The sequence below is a fragment of the Rattus norvegicus genome, chromosome 6, assembly GCF_036323735.1.
Source record: "Rattus norvegicus strain BN/NHsdMcwi chromosome 6, GRCr8, whole genome shotgun sequence".
Lineage (NCBI taxonomy): Eukaryota > Metazoa > Chordata > Mammalia > Rodentia > Muridae > Rattus > Rattus norvegicus.
The window spans coordinates 34133836-34152603 of record NC_086024.1 but is presented as its reverse complement, the minus strand read 5'-3'; the positions used below and the strand labels follow the sequence as shown (position 1 = coordinate 34152603).

The 18768-nt window shown below is 46.3% G+C and overlaps 2 long non-coding RNA genes across 5 annotated transcripts in view; one reads left to right on the top strand and one right to left on the bottom strand.

Annotated features, from left to right (window-relative positions):
- Positions 1-426: 426 nt before the first annotated feature.
- Positions 427-18768, bottom strand: part of LOC103692581 (uncharacterized) — a 42015-nt gene continuing 23673 nt past the window's right edge. For 2 of the 4 annotated variants that reach the window (XR_005505750.1, XR_005505752.2), the window contains one exon: positions 2027-3801. This is a non-coding gene — a long non-coding RNA (uncharacterized LOC103692581). Of the gene's footprint in view, positions 724-2026; positions 3802-7570; positions 12811-18768 lie in introns of those variants that run through there. The other 2 variants (XR_005505751.2, XR_001838302.3) reach the window with 2 other exon arrangements.
- On the top strand, positions 8479-12915 carry LOC120103501 (uncharacterized). The gene is made up of 2 exons (XR_010052511.1): positions 8479-8736; positions 12696-12915. It is a non-coding gene; the product is annotated as an uncharacterized LOC120103501 (long non-coding RNA).

Genomic DNA, 18768 nt, shown 5'->3' with positions numbered 1-18768 from the left:
ACACACACACACACACACACACAAACTACATTCTTCACACACATACACATACTTCACACAAACACATAAACATGCCACACACACATACACACATACCTACACACAAACACATATACACATACTACACACACATATACACAAAACACGCACACGCTATATACACACACTACACATAAACACATACACACATATATGCAAGCACAAATATATACTATACACCCACTATACATAAACACACACATGCATATTACACACAAACACATACACACGTATACACAAACACACATACTATATGCACACACTACAAACAAACACATACACACACATACATAAATGAATACACACATACACACACACGCACAAACACACACACGCACACACACAGATACACACACACATACACACACAGAGAGATACACACACACCAACCTCCTAACAATTTTTATCCAATACTGCTGTGGAAAGGTGGAGAAAACATTGTTTTGATCTGTTTATGAGAGACAGTCTGCACAGTGTGAGCATGCTAGTCAGCTACCTGAGGCCCCTCAAAGTAGGCGTTCTAGAGCTGGAGAGACACAGCACAACTGCAGCAGACAGCTAGGCAGGGGACCAGGAGGTAAATGAGCCGGGGACCCAGTGCCCAGAGAGAGGGCAACACTGACAAAGCAGAGTGACCTTCACTCACGACGTCGGGTGAGCGCCTCAAATTCTTCCTCATGGAACCTGAGGACAAACAAAGCAATGTGTGATGCGTGACACACACTTGGCCCCTGTACTGAAAAGAAGTAAACTTCAGATTACAAATGCAAAATATGCCACTGAGGAAATCATACGGTGTGGCTTTTTTTTCCCTGTAATAGCTATGATGTTACCCATCTCTGCAACCAAATGCCTAATTTAAAGGTAAAATTAAAAAGAGAACAAAAAGGCAACGTAAGGGGAGGGGAATTGATTTTGACTCACAAGAAACAGTTTATCCTGGTGGAGAAGGCATGGCAGAGGGAGTGCCTCACAGCTACGGTGACTGGAGTGTAAGGCTACCCTGCCACAGCTCAGTGGACCAGAAAGGAGAAAACAGTAAAGCAAAAATGGGCCTATAAACTTCAAGATCCACTCCCCAGTGGCCTACTTCCTGCAGGTAGGCCCCTCCCCTGACAGGTTTCACACCTTGCCAAAATGTGCTCAGTGAGCCAGAGGAGGCCATTTTCTATTCAAACATAATGGCGCTCCCCTAACACATCTGTGACACTCTGCCTCGTAGTGTCTCTGCTTCCGATTGGAATCTGGCAACTCTAGCGGTCCCTGCCCTGCACACAGAGGGCCTTTCTTCAGTTCAGATTCACTCTGGGTTTTCAAGAAAGAGAACTGCCCCTGGAATCATAGAATCTTGCCCATAGGCCTTCGAGTAAGATCATCAATGCCTAAGAAATTCCTATGAAAAACCTGTGTGGACATCTGTCCATCTTCTCAGGGGATCTTTTGCCTCCACCCTGATTCTTAGACCTATGATAGAGGAGGGGAACTATTTTAGCTTGCTTTCTGTTCCCATGACTAAAGCAAGCAGAGGAGGAAAGGGTTTATCTCATCTAACACTTCCAGGTCACAGCCTGTCATTGAGAGAAGTCAGGACAGGAACCTGGAGGCAGGAACCATAAAGAAAAGCTGCTTAGGGGCTCGCTCCTCCTGGTGCATGCTCACCCTGCCTTCTTAATTTAACCCAGGAACATTTGCCCAGGGCTGGTTCCTCCCCCATTCAATCAACAATCAAGAAAATGACCCACACACCCACAAGCCAACCCGATTGAAGAAATTCCTGAATTGAGACTCCCCCAGATAATTCTGGGCTGTGTCAAGGTGACAGTTGAGGCTGACTAGGAGAGGAGATTTCTCACTGTAAGAAGACTTTCTGTATCTGGATGAATCAAAGCAAAATTAGTGAACAACATAAGATGCAGATGCATCTACAACTTCAGGGGGTAGGAACCCCAAATGGAGCAAAAGTGAAATCAGCCGCATAGAACTGACATCCCCATACCCCTGAGCTTTCATTTATTTAATTTACCCCAGAAAGAATTAACCTGTTCTCGAGTCAACAGAAGGAAAGTCCTCTGTGATTTCCCATTAGACTGCCAGACAGGTTTCACTACAGAGTTTCCTAAAACAATGGGTTTTTACTTTCATAAAATGATCAGAACATTCAGTCCTTAACCAAGAGGTGTCCATCTCCTGGCTTTGGCACCATTTTGTCAAGTGCGAGTGTCAGATTCTTTGCAGCTTCAAATTAGCAACTCGGAGCCGCAACTCCAGTGTTTGTTTGTTTAAGAAAAAAAAAAAAAACAGCGGAGATTTTTTTTCCTTTGTGTTTGTTTAAGCTTCATTTAATTCGGGCTCCAATCTGCCCGTCTTTGATTGCATTTCCAAATCCTAAAGAAAAATGATAACTCTTTCTGCCAATTGTAACAAACCACTGGTATCATTTATTGCTCTGGGGGAAGAAAAAAAAGCAAGAGGAAGGAAAAAAAAGACAGAGAAAGAAAAAGAAAATCTTTTAATACTCGGCTGACAGCTTCATCCAAAAGCGGGGAGAAAACCCTGGCTTTTCAAAACCACCCGATATATTTGTAACAACCTCTTTACTGAACACATGTATCTTCTTTATTGTTCTTCATAAACAGCCTATTGGATCTCTCCAGCCCGCAATGTGAAAAATGAAAGAATTTCCTCCATCCATGCCTCTCTTATCTCATAATTGTTTTGTTCTGAGAGGTAGGAGAGACCTGTATAAATGTGTCTGCTGTTTTATTTTGTCCTCTCCAAGCCCATTCAGGCTTTCCTCCCGGGCTTTGACTCCTTCTGTTCTGTTGCAGCCTGAATCTGAATCTCTGCTTACAGTTCTCCACCCTGTTCAGCTTTTAGAGATTTCATTTCAGAGAGGGAGGCAGGGGCATTCGGAAGGCCACGCCCACCTGTCTGTGATAGGTAGGGCAAAGGGAGGAGTGACCATCTCATCACAAAGAACCCCAGTTTGCGCATGGGGTGCCTCACCTACCAACACCTACTGTCACCTACTGTCACCTACCGTCACCTACCATCACAGTGAGCATGCAGCCGCTCCCTTCTCTGCTCTCCAAGGAGGTTCAACCAACTAAGTATCTGCGCCTTGTTGCACCGTCAAAGAACCCTCATCTCTCTGAATTCCACTTGCTCAGTGTTGCCATACACCTGACGTCTTCCCAGCATAGGCAAAGGGGTTGTCAGCCGCAGACAGGAGGACTGAGAGGCCAAAAGTGGCTCAGTGGGAGGGAGTGGAACCTTATAAATGGGGTGGATTATCCCGTGGGTCTGAACAATGAGTACTTCAGGAAAAGGTCATGGAAGGAGTAATACATGGAAAAGGGGGGAAACCCTTTCCTAAATCTGGATGGTACAAAACAAAGCAATGATCTCTGCCTGACACTCTCAACACAGAGGTCCAGGCAATGCAGTCCATGCAAAACCATAGCCTACCCATCAGTTAGTTCTTCTATGAGAATGTTGTCTGTCAGGTACTCCCCCAAGTCTTGGAGCCTTACAGCAAAAGACTTTCTTTGCATTTATGACTTTGCAGGGTTTCTGGGGTTGGCCGCACTGGGTTGAGCTTGCGTGGGGTCCATTGCTTGAGTTTTTTCTTTCTGTGATTCTGACTTATCCAGATTATCTCAGGCTGACAGGAGGAGCACAAGAATGCAGACACCAGTGGCCCAAGCCTAGGCACACTCTCACCTCTATACACTGTTCTCGGGGTGAAAGGGATGCTCCATCCTGGGAAGGAAGAAAGAGGAAACACTGAGTGGTTTGTTTACTCAATAATCATCCAGTCTACAGACAGGGCAATCAACTGGCTGTGTAGACAAAAGGACCAGAAGTTAATTCCTAGCACCCATGCACGGGGCCAGGCATAAAGGCAAACATCTGCAATGGCAGCTACAGAGCAGCAGAGACAGGAGGATCCCAGAGTTCACCAGCTGCCCAGTGTAGTTTAATCAGTGATCTCCTGCTCCCAGTGACACACACACACACACATGAACACAAATATACACAAAAAATGACCCAGTCTGCTAAAGTTACCCAAGGCCAAGGGGTGTGTGTGTGTGTGTGTGTGTGTGTGTGTGTGTGTGCGTGCGTGCGCGCGCGCGCGCGTGTTGGGGGAAGTGTCTCAAAGACAAAAAGTAATAAATATGTGAGGTAGGACTATCTTCCTACTTTTCCCTGCTTATTGAACTACCCTCCAAAGACATTTCAGAATCATTTTTGAATGTGCAGATATTTCAATCTGATAGTAGCTTCAAAGGTCATCGAGCCCCATAGCCTCCCCAAAGGAAATTTCTAGTATCATCTCCACTGATGATATCACTTCCTTTAAGACCTGCTACACACACACACACACACACACACACACACACACACACACACACACACACCTCTTTCTACAATAGGGCAAGGCTCCAGCATCTATGGGCAGCTGTTAGGAATCCCCAAGCCTTCTGTCTCATTACCGTTGCCAACTGAACACAGCCTAGACTCATCTAAGAGGAAAGCATAAGTCAGATTGGCTTGTGAGCCTATCTTGGGGAGTTGTCTTGAATGGTAATTGATGTAGGAAGGCCCAACCCACAGTGGGCGACATCATCCCCAGACAGGTGGTCCTGAGCTGTTTAACAAAGCTAGCTAATCATGAGCACATGAGCGACCCAGCAAGCTGACTCCCTCTATGGCTCCTGCTCCAAGCTCCTGTTCTGATTCACCTCCATGGTAGACTAAGACCTAGAGGTATAAGACGAATAAATCCTTCCTTCCCCTAGGTCTCTCTTTGTCAGTATTTTATTACGGCAACCAAAAGGACACTGGGATGCCTTCCCCTCTCAAAGTAAGAAATATAATGCCAAGTTACTTTTCCTTACAGCCCTGGTTTCCAGCCACCATGTTTCCCACACATGTACGCATTTATAACTAACACATGTATATATTTAAAATGTATAATTTTGTTATTGCTACTATGCTAAGAGCCTGTGTCTGGGCTCAGTGCTCCGAAACACCAGTCAGAAAGTGACAGGTTATGGCTTCCTTGGGTTGAGGTTAAGTCACTTAGAGTACAGAACATTCTTATACATGTTGCTCAGCTACTCATCTGTTGACTATGAACCGTTGCATTCTTAGCAGTATTTTGGGGGTATGCAGTGGTAAATATATCCGATGTGACCCAACTCACATGAAGGCTACTTGGAGACATAGATAATAGATTCGTTTTTTGGTTCGTTTGTTTTTCTAAGTAACATAGAGAGGTGGATACCATAACCAGGGAAGACTTCTCTGAAGAGGCAACACCTTGGCTGAGACCTGAAGCACGGAAAGGAAGCTGGCCAAGGGGATAATGGAATGTGGGACATTCAGGGACACCTGACTGAACAGTGCTGGGTCTTCAGTGTGGGAAAGAGCATGGGGTATTCAGACACTGATGCAGGATGGGCAGAGACGAAGCACCCCAATGACAAGATGGAGATCTATAGATATGGCCGACTGTTGAAGGAGCCCAGGACATATTCTATGCACGATAGGAAGCCATTGCTGTCACTGAAATAAGTAAGGGTGTGATATCACCCAGATTCACATTTTCTGTACATGTATCCATGCTGGAGAGAAAGCCTACTCAAAGAACTTGATAAATTAGGCTCCATTGATTCAGTCTGCTAGCCTGCAAGCCCTACCTTTCCCCCAAGACACACATGGCAGACACAGCTGCTCCAGACTTTACACAAAGACCATAAAGAGGTGAGCAGCAGTGCCCCCAGGAGAGACGGGGGAGTATAATAGTCTCAGGAGAACTGAAAAGTAGGAATAAACCATAGGTGATAAGAACCACGTGTGCAAAGTGCAAACTCAGGAACCCAATAATGAGAGCATCTGTCGGAGGAGCGGGGGGCCATGCACGGCTGCTGCTTCCTCCCATCAAGTGTCTCTGGATTATAGTCTCACCCAGCCCAGGAGTTCCAACTTTGTGATGTGCTTCTCATCCAGGTTTCATCAACATGTTGGTCAAGACAACCTGCTTGGTGGCCCAGGGTTATACAAAGATGCATCTAACTTCTCCTTCCCATGACTGTCACAGCTACTCTCATTACTGGCCACTTTCCTTGATGATATGGAAAGGGTGTGTGACATCATCGGTTCTTAAAGTTTAGACCACTAGCCAAGGAGACTCGGAATTGAGACAGTAGAAGAAGAATCATGAGACAAGCCAAGGAAGCTCTGAGCGTAATTACAAGCTTGGTGTATCGCAACAAGAAGGAACTTGGTATAGACAAGGAGCCACCAGGAAGCCTTCAGAAGCCAAGTCAACAGGTATAGACCTGGCTGTAATTAGGGAATAGACAGATATAGATAGATATAAACATATAAATACAGATAATAAAGATATGGATTAGACAGATGTAGATACAGAGATACATACATACATACATACATACACACACACATACATACATGATAGATAATAAGTGATAGATAAATGATTGATATCTTCCCTAATAATTCTCTTTTGTTATTGTTGTTGGACTATGGCCTGCCTCAAGAATCAAGGAACTCTGGGAAGTGGCTATCACATTCAGGAACTACACCAAGGGACAGTCACAGCTTTTGCACAAGTGGGGATTGCCCTGTGTACTCTATTCTTGGCTCCTCTCCTGCCCAGTCCACAGTGGCTCTGTCATAGCCCCAGGTCCCATCATTTCCTTCCTGTCATTTTGTCATCACTCCAGCCTACCACTCCCTTCCTCACCTTACTTCAAAGATGCACAGACTTCTGGGAATCAGACCCAAACTACTGAAGTAGTGCTTCCAATAATCAGCCCCACCATATTCTTCAAAGGAGGGAAACAAGTTTCTTCTCTCTCTCTCTCTCTGTCTCTCTCTCTCTCTCTCTCTCTCTCTCTCTCTCTCTGTCTCTCTCTCTCTCTGTCTCTCTCTCTGTGTGTGTGTGTGTGTGTGTGTGTGTGTGTGTGTGTGTGTGTGTGTGTGTGTGGTGTATAGTAGATATTTAATACAGTAAAAATTTTTTTTTGGTTCTTTTTTTCAGAGCTGGGGACCGAACCCAGGGCCTTGCGCTTCCTAGGCAAGCACTCTACCACTGAGCTAAATCCCCAACCCCACAGTAAAAATATTTTATATGGCAATTATAACCACAGAGCTATATGTATGCACATATATGTCACATGTGTATGTTACATATAGAGTGGGTGAAAGGTGACAGGTATTTCTAACTTTCCATTTTGAGTGCATCTATCCACTCCCACAACCATGGGGACCTTCTATACTAGGCACAGCATAGAGTTCATGTGCCGAACGTTTGGTTCATACCACTGACTTGGTGGTTTTTATTCTATTTCTTTCTGTATATCTGTTTTCTCATTCTGTGAGTGAACATATAATGACAGTGTATCAAAAAGAGAAAGAAGGGACAGCTTCGAAGCTGACCTTGGCCTGGGGTGAACTCTGCACCCAGCACCCTTAGCTTTCGCCACTGAGCAAGGCTGACCTTCAGTCTTCTGCTGTTGTACCAGAGCCTCAGCTTCTGACTCCATCATTCTCCACTGATCTCAAAATGACTGCTCGTTGCCCACACGATGCCCCTCCCTCTCAGGCTCCAAGAGCTCTGAGCTGGGGTTGGACAGCTGTGCAGAGCCCCATGTTCTCACAGAAGCAATGGAGCTCTTGGTTCACCCAGCAGTGGAGAGGCAGCAAACGCGCTAGATGGAATTTCTGCTCCATGCATTGGTGCCGTGAATAAATAAGGCTTTTCCTCTAAAGACCTGAAATCTGTCTGCTCATTCCAACACACAAAATTATGCATTTAATTAGTCCTCCTCATTGACATAAAGTAGGTAAGGATTTACTAATCATTAACCCCATTTTGCAGACTGGAAAACCAAGACCTAGAAGAGAACTGAAGCTCGTAAGCCCTGGCAGGGCTTGTTATTTTGCTTGACTGGACAGCATCCTACTTAGGGAGAGGGCAATCATAGTCCCCATGCTAGCATGGTAAACAAGGAAGAGGAGCCCTCCTCTAGGTCCCCAGGGATCTGTATTTTTTTTTTGGAGCTGGGGACCGAACCCAGGGCCTTGCGGTTGCTAGGCAAGCGCTCTACCACTGAGTCAAATCCCCAACCCCAGGATCTGTATTAATCTATAGGGAGCTCTGTGACCACCATCCTTCTCTCACTACGAACTCCCTGAGGGCCAGCCCCAGCCCCAATCCTTCCCTCTTCTCAGTTCTCCTAGGACCTAGCAGAATGAAAAAGGACCCCTGACTTGTGGCTCATCAGAACGCTTGCAAAACATCTTCTCTAGTCCAGGATCTCCTAGCCTGGTAAGGTTTCCAGGCCATCTTCCCCTGCTCTGTCTCCAACTGTCAGAGCTCCCAGCCTCCAGGTAACCATGGCAATCACCAACACTCACAACAGCAGTGACAGGAGCCTCACCAGGCCCATGCTGACCTGCTCTGCTGCGGCTGGGGTACCATCTTCCTGAAGCTTCTGTGGAAAGCTATGAGTGGGCACATGTCCAGCACCTACCCCTTATACAGCTGCTGCCTATGCTCAGTGGCTGCTAAGAGAATCTGCCTCCCAGACTCAAGAGCCAGTGCAGGAAGAAGATGAGGTTTGAGTCTCCTGCTGTTGGAGTACGGCTTGGGTCATATGAGAGGTAGGATGTGGTTCAAGAACATAGTGGGAGCCAAAAATGAAGCTTTTGCCCTGAACACCTACCACTTCCAGTCTTAGTCATGCTTCTAGAGGTCAGCTACCATGAGAGGCTGGCTCAACTGAATGGAGTGGAGTGGGGAGGTATCACGCCAAAACACCAAGGCCATGCAGTAGATCTCCCATGTAACCCTTACCCAGTATTATAAGGCCAAAGCCGCACCCACCACAGAGTCTGTCCTAGCTGTACAGTCAGGACCCTGCAGCCTGCTAAAAGCTACTGCAACCCTCTAGCTTCACGCCCCTCCCCCTTTGTTTTGTCAGCCTGTTCTCCAAGCTCTTTCCAGTTCTCTCACACTCGCAGGACATCTACCAGTCTGGCCTCACTTTCTCTGTTTTCACCACTTCCTATTAACCACTCCAGGGTTATACGGGCCTCAGCAGGCAGGCCAAACTCAAGGCCCACAAAATGGGGGTGTGGGGCAGGGAAGTGCTCTGAGAACCCTGCCGGAAACTAGGATTTTAGGGTCCCGTTTCTTCTGAGAAATTATAAACGGAAAGAGCAAAGGTGAAGAAAATGAATTTCTTAGGAACATCCCCTCCCCCACTGCCAAAGCCCTGGCTTCTGGCCAGTCCGCTTGGCTTCGCAGCCCAGAGAGCCCAGTGCGGGTGATGTAGAACGTCACAGTGCTCCCTCTAGCGGTGAATGTCTCGCACAGAGGCTGCCGTAGCTCTACCGCTAGGACCATGCAGCCGACTGGCTAAAAGAGACCGCAACCCCCTAGCCTGAGAGAGACAATCATTTGCCACAAAACAGGCGTCCTCAGCTAGATCCCCTGGTCTAGGAGAGGGTTCCATTCTATTCTACCCTGATCAGGCAAGTCAGGAATGAAGAAAACTGCCCAGCCAGCCTCAAACTGAGCTGTCCACTAAACAAAAACATTTGAGCTACCTCACCAAGCCAACTAGCTAGTCTGCAGGCTTGTTCTGTTTGTTTGTTTGCTTGTTTGTTTGTTTGTTTGTTTGTTTGTTTGTTTGTTTCGGTGGGTGGGTGGTTGCTTGCTTGCTTTACCCAATATTAACTTCTTAGGACGCTGTCCTGGAAAAGACCCCACCCCTATCCCAGGCTTCTGACCCCTGTACATCATTGTTGTGTGCCCCGCCCTCAGCACTAAAGAGGCCCTTTTGTCTCTGCACCTCATTCATCCACAGAGTGGGTGTCTGCTAAAGTCACATAAAGAACTCTTTTAGCATATTTGCTGTGACTGAAGATGTCCCTAAACCCACAATATCCTCTTGCTGAACCTCCAGAATGTCCACTGACCGCATCCTATTTCTATCCCTTACACACCTCTTTACCACTCTGCTGGCCACACCTCAGCTCAGCTCTTGGAAGATAATCACCACACACACACACACACACACACACACACACACACACACACTCATCTCTGGGTCAAGGTTCCAAAAGATTTAAATGTGAGCTGGAAGGAGGGAGAGAGGGAAGGAGGAAGGGGTGATCAATTATCCATATCTAATCAAAGCTGGCATTTGACACAAAGCCCCACTCACTCCCTGCTCAGTCATGCTGTCATCAGAGAGCCAGGCTGCTCTCACATTAATTCAATAAATTAATTAATTTGAACAGCTTTATTGAAATATAATTCACATACCATTAGAATTCACCCATTGAAAATATAATTCTGTACTTTTTACTATATGCAAAAAGTTGAACATCTATCACCACCATCCATTTTAGAGCATTTTCATTACCCCAAATAGAAATGCCACATCCATTAGCAGTCACTCCAAATTCCCTCCAAACTCCGCAGCCCAAGGCTACGAGTGGTCTACTTTCTGTCTACTTCCGACTCTGCAGCATAGCTTGGCCTCCTACATGGCCGGCTTCTCCCCCATGGATGTTGCGATATGTATTGACACATCATTTTTTTTATTGCTGAATGATGCTCTGTTGTGTGGATTCGACTCTACACACATATTATTCATGCACTCATCAGTTGATATATAATTGGGTTATTTCTACTTTGGGCTATTATGAGCCAAATGAATATGCATAATGATGAATAATCAAATGAGTATCTTTATGATATTAGGAACACAGGCTTTCCTTTCTCCCTCCAAGAATGAGAGGCAGTCTACCACGAGAAACAGTCAGGATGGTAAAATATAAGAGTATTACAGGACATTTGCATTTAATTTTGGACTTCTCTGTATAAGGCAGGATGTTAAGTCTCTTCAGATAACATCTAATTTTAACAGAAAACTTGGTGCTAATTTTTTTTCATGACAATCGAGTCCATGTTTATCTTTAAACAGCTGAGACAAAAAAAAAAAACAGAATAAGCATAAGAAATTTTAAGTGACAAACTTGCCCACTGTCACCCCTGTGGGGCTGCAGCCATGTCTGGAATTAGGACAGCAAGGCTGTCTTGTGTGTTCCCTCAGTCTTAGCACTTCTTCCCAAATGTCACCAGCACCTGCTTGTTTCAATTTATGGGCTCAAAATTCACGGCGCTGCCCTTGGCGTGATGAAGGAGATGCGTACAGTGTTGATCTCGTGAACTCACGGGCCAGGCAGGGAGCCAGGCCGTGGGGAAATGGACAAGCAGGTCATTCCACAATGTGGAGCGCTCTGAGTAATACACAAGGAATCTACACCTGGTCTATCACAGTGGGCAGCAAAGAAACTCCCGGGGAGTGGCTCGGACAGACACAGGAAGGATATATTCCAAGGGGGAGGATGATGCTCACTGCAGAGAAGCCCACAAGCAAGCAAATGTACTTCAAACAAATGAAAGCCATTAGAACTCTCCCACTAGAATATAGTTCAGGGCTAAGGCTGTTTGCCTAGCAGGCATGAGGCCCTGGAATCTATTCCCAGTATAGTAAAGGGGGTGAGAGAGAGGTGGGATAGTGTAGCCGAGAACAAGGGAGAGCCACTGAGGAGGAGAGTAAGCGCAAGGAAGCACAGGACAGGGTCCCAGAGTTGTTCAAGGACCTTGCAGGTCTCTACACAGAATGCAAGCATTATTCTAACTGCACCAGGAATCCAACGATGAGTTTTGGCAAGGTGAGTGTTCTGGTCCAACTTCAGTTTTAAGAAGTCTTCTATATAGAGAATGAACCAGAAAATAGATTCTGGAAGCAGAATCACCAGAATTGCTACATGTGTTGGCATACATCTGTAATCTCAGTACCTGGAAGGTGTGTGTGTGATGGGGGAATCCATCAGCCACAATAGGAAGTTTGAGGGCACACTGGGATACATGAGATTTTGTCACAATTAAATAAACAAAAGAAAAGCATTAGCAAAAGAACTGGCTAGTGGATGGACCAAAGGGAATGGGGCAGAAACAGGAGAAAAGAGATACAGGAGGCGTCTAGATTCTGGCCTATGTGGTCAATGATTTGAGGGGACATCCAGAGTTCTGTTAACAGAGATGGTGTTTTAAGATCAGGTACAGCAACCATGTGGAGACTTCAAGCAGGTGGCTGCATGCAGGAAACAGGAGCACCAAGAGAGGAAGCTTTCCTGGAGAGGGAACTCAAGTTGGGGTTGGGGTTGGGTGTCAGGATGAGGCAAACATTTTTAGGCATGGGTATAGGTGAGATTTCCCCATGAGAGATCACTGAAGCTTCTGACGCTTTCTCTGTATCTCTCAGGTATGAAAGCAATGAGTCACTTCCATAACAGTTTAGTGGGGGTGGGGGTAGGGCAACTCGCAGACGAGTCTGACTGCTTGATGTCGTGTAAATCTCACAGTAAGTTTTCCAGTCATGAGCATCTCTCAATACAGGATACATAAAACATTCACACTCCCTGGCTAGATGAATAGTGAAACAGGGACTTGGCAGCTGGCCTGACTCCAGACAGCATGTAGGCTAGCCCCCATCATGGGGGGGGGGGAAATGTCCTATCATAGTTAGATGGCATTTCAACAGGTTACCACAGCAACAGAGAAGTTATCACAACACAACCATGGCTAACCAGCCTCGCAGATCAGGATGACACGTTTGAGACAATGAGGAAACAAGAGACTAAAATTCCGTGTGTCGATACTCCATCGTGAAAGAGAAAATGGGTCCAGCCAGTTCTGACCACACACTCGCCACTATGCCTGCCACCACCATTGACACTGTCACTATTAAATTTGTAACAGAAGAGATGGGCTGCATTTTTTTTAATTCTATGGAAAAAGGCCCAAGTCCTTATTTTCCCAAAGAATCATCATTTGCCCTGGCTACACTGAGGAAGGATGGCACATTACAGTTCTGAAACATGGCTGCGGCCTTTTCATTGGGTGAAAAGATTTCTCAGAGACAAAGCAACTGTATCCTTACTGCCTATAAGCAGGATGACCCAGCAGCCTCTCGGCCACGGAGACTTTACCTGGGAAGGAGCGAGGCAGTGAGTGCAAGCTGAACTGGAAGAAAAGGAATTAGCTGGGTCACGTTCCGATTTGGCTTCGTCCAATCAGTCTTTGAATGATGAGGGTAATTCAGATATAAACGAACTAGTGTCAGTTGGGTTTTAGTTTATGGAGGGAAAGAAAGACGCCATCCATCACCCAGATGTCAGTTATTGATCGCCATGATGGACGGAGACCCAAGGTGGATGACGGAGGAACGGGGAAGAGAGAAATGTGGTGGCCTACGCATCAGGAAATCAAAGAACACTAGAGGTGAGAGCAAGGCCCAAGTCCTCTGTAGAGGGTGGTCGAGCCCATGGCACCCATTGGTAGTGTACTGAGGGTATAGATTAATCCTTCAGGGACAATGCAGGCAGCCCTGAGCAGAGAACACCTGGATTTGGAGGGCATCTTTAAGAGGACCCAGAAAATGGGAGGTGGCTCCCCATGAGCAGGGAAGAGATTAGAACACATTTACACAGCCCTTTAATTCCACAGCTGGAAGGTGAGGCTGGGTTTGGGGGAAGCATCAGCAAGATCAGCATGAGTAGACAGGAGGGAAGGAAGTCAGAAGGCCAAGTGATAAGGGGAGTTTGCAGAGGAGGGACAAAAACCAAAACAAAACTGCATTCAGATAATGCGGGTCTAATTGCCTACTTCTTTCTGTGATTCACTCAGTCCCCCAGGAGCCCCACAGTGCCCACCATGAGCTCTGTTCTAACTCCACATTCTCCCTTCAAACCTGGGAGGGTAGCCATTGCCGGTCTGAACCACGATGCAATTTGTCCAAAGGCAAACCTGACCCTCTTATGCTAGCTTTGTCATTGCAGGTGCCAGGGATGGTTATGGGAAGCAGCGTGACAGATTTGTGTTTCTATCCCAAAGTAAAACAAGAACTCCTCTGCCAGCCCTGTCTCTGTGATAACAGACTCTTATAGAGCCATTGCTTTTATACCACCCACGAGCCATATTTATTTATAAACACCATAAAGATTTCCCAGGTTACAGGGCACAGACCGCCTTCAGGGCTGCTTATTTACTGAAGGCTTGACCCAGAATGAGCAAAAACTTGTTATTTTGTGTTATTTTTTTTTAAAAAAAAACATATATAAAGAGAACACTTTCAGAATATTTTTGTCTGGATGTAAGCAAAGGAACACCAGGAATTAAGACCGTAAATGTGAAACCCTCTACCTATATCAAAATTCTGCTCGGTGTACTCAAAAGCACAAATTTTGGACAGGCATTTCTATACTAAGTGGGCTGGGCCCATAAAGAAACTGGGGCTGGAAGGGTGGTCCGTGGAGTTGCTCTATGTATGACGTTTGGCTGCAAGGCCTTCTATGAACATGTAAGAAGGGTATATGTCTTAGCCAACCAGTTCTGCAGCTCTAGGAAACATGCTCGAAGGTGACTAAGTGACCCTGTCTAAGGTGATCTTCCATCCATTCTGTCACGGACACTACAAAATACCACGGCATTTGGGAAATGACAGAGGGAACAAAAAGAAATCACATTTTGGAAATTAAATTTCACTAAGCCAGTTTTTGGGGGGTTTTCATTTTTCTCCGCCCTGCATCCCTTCTGCTGGTCGAGATTAAAGGGTTTGTTGCCTTATTGGAGGTAGAGGGAGGCATGGGAGAAGGTCACAGAACATGCAGGCAGGATGTGGCATAGATGTACCCCCAATGAATTTAAAAATGAAAGTGAGCATCCTCAGTGTGATAGCAGAGGCAGGAGAAGAAGAACAGAGACTAAGAACTCCAGGGCCCTCCTAGCACTTGGAACCCCAAGGGTAGTGTGAACTTGACAGTCACTCTGACAGCTTCACTAGGAAGTCCCAGCACACGCCAGTGAACTCCAGAACTCTCTGGACTAGCCCAGGAAAATCAGTATGCTGTGCCAGGAATCCAGCATGGTAGAGAATGGTAAATCAGAATTGGCTGGGGGAGTTTCCCAAGCAGTTGAAAACCTTATCCCTCCTCATCCTCTCCTATCTTGCGTACTGGGTAGGAACTAACACCTGACACCAAAGACTTGAGATCATTCACAAGGCTCAGCTCCGGTCAAGAAAACAGGCCACAAGGTTTCCATCAGCTGTGGCCAAACAATCTAACAGAAGAGGTGGACACGGATGCCCTGGGACAAGGAGGCAGATGAACCCAATAAAGTCAGGAGACACGGACATGTCTTAAGCCCAGACATCTTTTCAGGAAGACTAGACAGAGGAGGTGGGGGAAAGATAGAGCCTACTTAAGTCACAGATCAAAGGTGGAGGGTAGGAACTGTCCCGGACTCATTCTTTCTCCTGGGCATTTTGAACTAGAGGGGATCTGCCTAACTGGTCTTGGTGGTGAGAGCCGTAAGCATGGAGGGCATCTTTGTTGTCCCTGCCATTTTTCCTACTGTCCCAAGAAAGCAAGATCAAACCAGTCTTGGCAATTTCCTGAAGCTTCATTTTCTTGCATCGATATTGCCCGTGAAGCTCAACCCTTCCACCACCTACCGCAGCCTAGAACATCTATTATAAAAGGGTATACACCACTGCCAAAGTCCCCTTGGTGACAGCGGCTTTAGTCCACCCCGGGTCCAGCTTTCTTGAAAGGGCACTTTAGCATCAGTCACAGGCACGGGACCTAGTCTTTAGCAGAACCAGATGCAAAGTCCAGCCAGGCACTCAGAGCAATGACAAATGAAGACCCAGGCTAGTAATCAGCATAGATAACCTGTAGAACCAGCAGTGACAGTCTGGAGAGACACGCTGGGGGTTCTAAGAAGAGACAGCATTGTGGGGTTAGAGGGAGGCGTTGACCTCTACTACATATCCTCACTGTTAGCAACTTTAGTACCCACTTCTGATAGCACACCGCCCACGTTGGAGGGCTTGACTCCTAGAGAAACAAAGCTCAGTCCCCAAAGAAGCCAGCTTCCCTGTTCTCTTCCTCCTTCCTTCTCCCGCAGCACATGACGAGAGGAGATACTGGATTCAAAAGCACAAACGGCATAAACTTTGAAGTACTGTACAGAAGCTAGCATAATTATTAATATTAGCAGTGGGATTTTCCCCCCAAGACACAGAGACGCCAGCATGCACATGTTGATGAACCCATAAAAAGATGTTCTGCCTGGGCCTCTCTTCCGTTCTCTTCCTATGACCTGTGAAGTTCTCAATGAATCATCCTAGTGTGTAATTTCCTTTTCTTATAGTAAATGGAGAGTCACCCACCTCAGAGACCCAGACCACAGGAGGCCTTTGATCCAGACAGGTGGAGCTAAATAGAACCACCCCTAGGCTAGTATGGGAAAGCTTGGGCAAGTAGCAGGATAACCTCAGCCAACACTGCCTGAGGCTATCCCACCATATGAGGGTGAGCCTTATCTCTGCAGTAATTCCTAAGGACAATACCTCTCAACCACCATCGCCCATGCCCGGATACACTTAATAGATATCACAAGGGAGACATGGGCCACATGGGTCACAGCTCTGGTTCTTAACCGCCAGATTTAATACGTGACATTGGATAAACCCCGCTTGTTCTCTGGACTTCCGTGTCTTCATCTGTAAACTTAAGAAAGTGAGCAAAAAAAGTGTTGCTGTGTGAACTCGCATCCCAGGATCTCATCTATGCCCCTAATCTCCTGGGTAACGCAAACAAAACAAAATCCAGCAAAATAATCTCCACAATTTAGAAAAAAAAAAAAAAAGAGCAGCCCTCGTCTTAATGAGATTCCAATGAGGTTAAGGCTGGCTTTTATTAGATTCTGCAACTGTTTAATGCTATTAGAATATTGTTTGCAGAATGATTAAAATTATGAATAAAATGTAAATAAATGATTCATTGAAATCCGAATCCAAAGAGGCGAGAGAGCCACAGAGGATGTGGAGTGCGGTCTATTAGGGAAGGCAAGAGGTTGGTAGGTCCAGAGCTTGCAGCGCTGGCTCACCATGAGACTCACCTGCAGCCTCATGGATGGACACGGCGAGGAGAGACCTCCGGGCCCTTTTCCCAGATTTGTTTTTCAGAATTTACAACGAAATGCTAAATCACGCTTGGCATATTTTGAGCCTTTAGTGAGTGTGCGCGCGCGCGCGCACGCACACACACACACACACACACACACACACCCCTCTAAAAATCTTTGGAAATTTTGGTCTTAAGCTACGGAAGAACTAAGTAAACCCTTGACTTTGGATGTTACCTACATTCAGCCATAAGAAGCCATCATCTAGGGCCCACGGTGTGATGCATCCTCAACAGATGCTACCAAGGAGGCAGAGGAGGAGGAAGGAGGAGAAGGGAAGGATGAGAGGAAGGGACATGGAGGGGAATAGTGACTGGACTGACAGAAGGAGGACAAGGAACCCAGAACAAGAAGATTTAGCCCAGATTAGAAGCCAACAGTCCTTCCAGGAGGAAGTGACAATTTGACCAAGCAAAGTAGTAAGAAACCTCCCTTTTCCACTTCCACATGGGTCAGGCTGGCTGCCAGGAAGGCCTTTCAGTGATGTGACTTTAATCTGGTCCCTATGTGACCCTCCTAGAAACCCCACACCCAAGCTTTGGACTTCAGCCCTTCTGCTTTACTTCCAGGCCCACTCACTCCCGGCCTGTCTCATTGCAGGACTGAGTATGTGAGCCCCTGGAAATAAACCTTTGATGTGAGTCTGTTTCCTAGGCTCTGCTCTGGTCTCTTTATCTGCTAGGACCTCTTTTCATCATACATCATCGCTGAGTCAAATGACATGGACTGATTAACTGAGTAGTCCTCTGTGGAATAGGAAACTGAGGCACAGACTGACTTAGCCAACTTTACTGTGCCCTAGCTCAGTATGTTTCAACGTGCCTTAGTTAAAGAATCCGGAGCTATCTTGCCCACAAGGCTGTGACCATGGCAAGGTCACAGACATGACCTTTCTCATCCATAGTTATATCCCTTAGCACAGTCATCAGAGTATCCATCCATGTCTCAATCAATATTTGTTAGATGAAGTAATAATATTGTTCATCTTGGGAGGTGATAAAGGAATTATTACAGTATTCTAGTGGCTCAGCCAATCAAAATCTAAATAAGGAGATATCTGCCCTCCAGGTACCCAAACAGAGCATGCTGAACAGTGCTAATGTCTACTATTCCTGGTAAAGGAGTTAGGAAAGAGCAGAGGCCCCAGATGCCCTGAATGAGCACAGTCCAGACCTCCTGGTACCCGAAGACTGGTGAAAAAAGAAAAGCCAGGGGGTTTCTTGAGCTGGGGTTCAAATCACCCAGTAATGCTCAGAATACCGCTAGTCCATCTTGGAAGAGACAGGAGCATGCAAGTTAAAGCGTCTGCTGAGGACTGGTCCAAGGCAGTGGGGAAGGGGAAGATACGGTGACTTCCCATTGCTTCCTGTCCTCCATTTCTTTGTGGTACTCCTTAGCTAAATCCAGCCAAGAATCACTCGAAAGGCAGCTTTGATCTGCCAACTTCCTATAACATGGAGCTGAACAGGGCAAAAGAAAGAACATCTCTGACACAGCACAATGGCTGATTCCAAACCCAAGACTTGAACTTGGGTCAGTATTTTGGAGGGCTTCTCCTACCAGAATATATATAAGTCATTGAG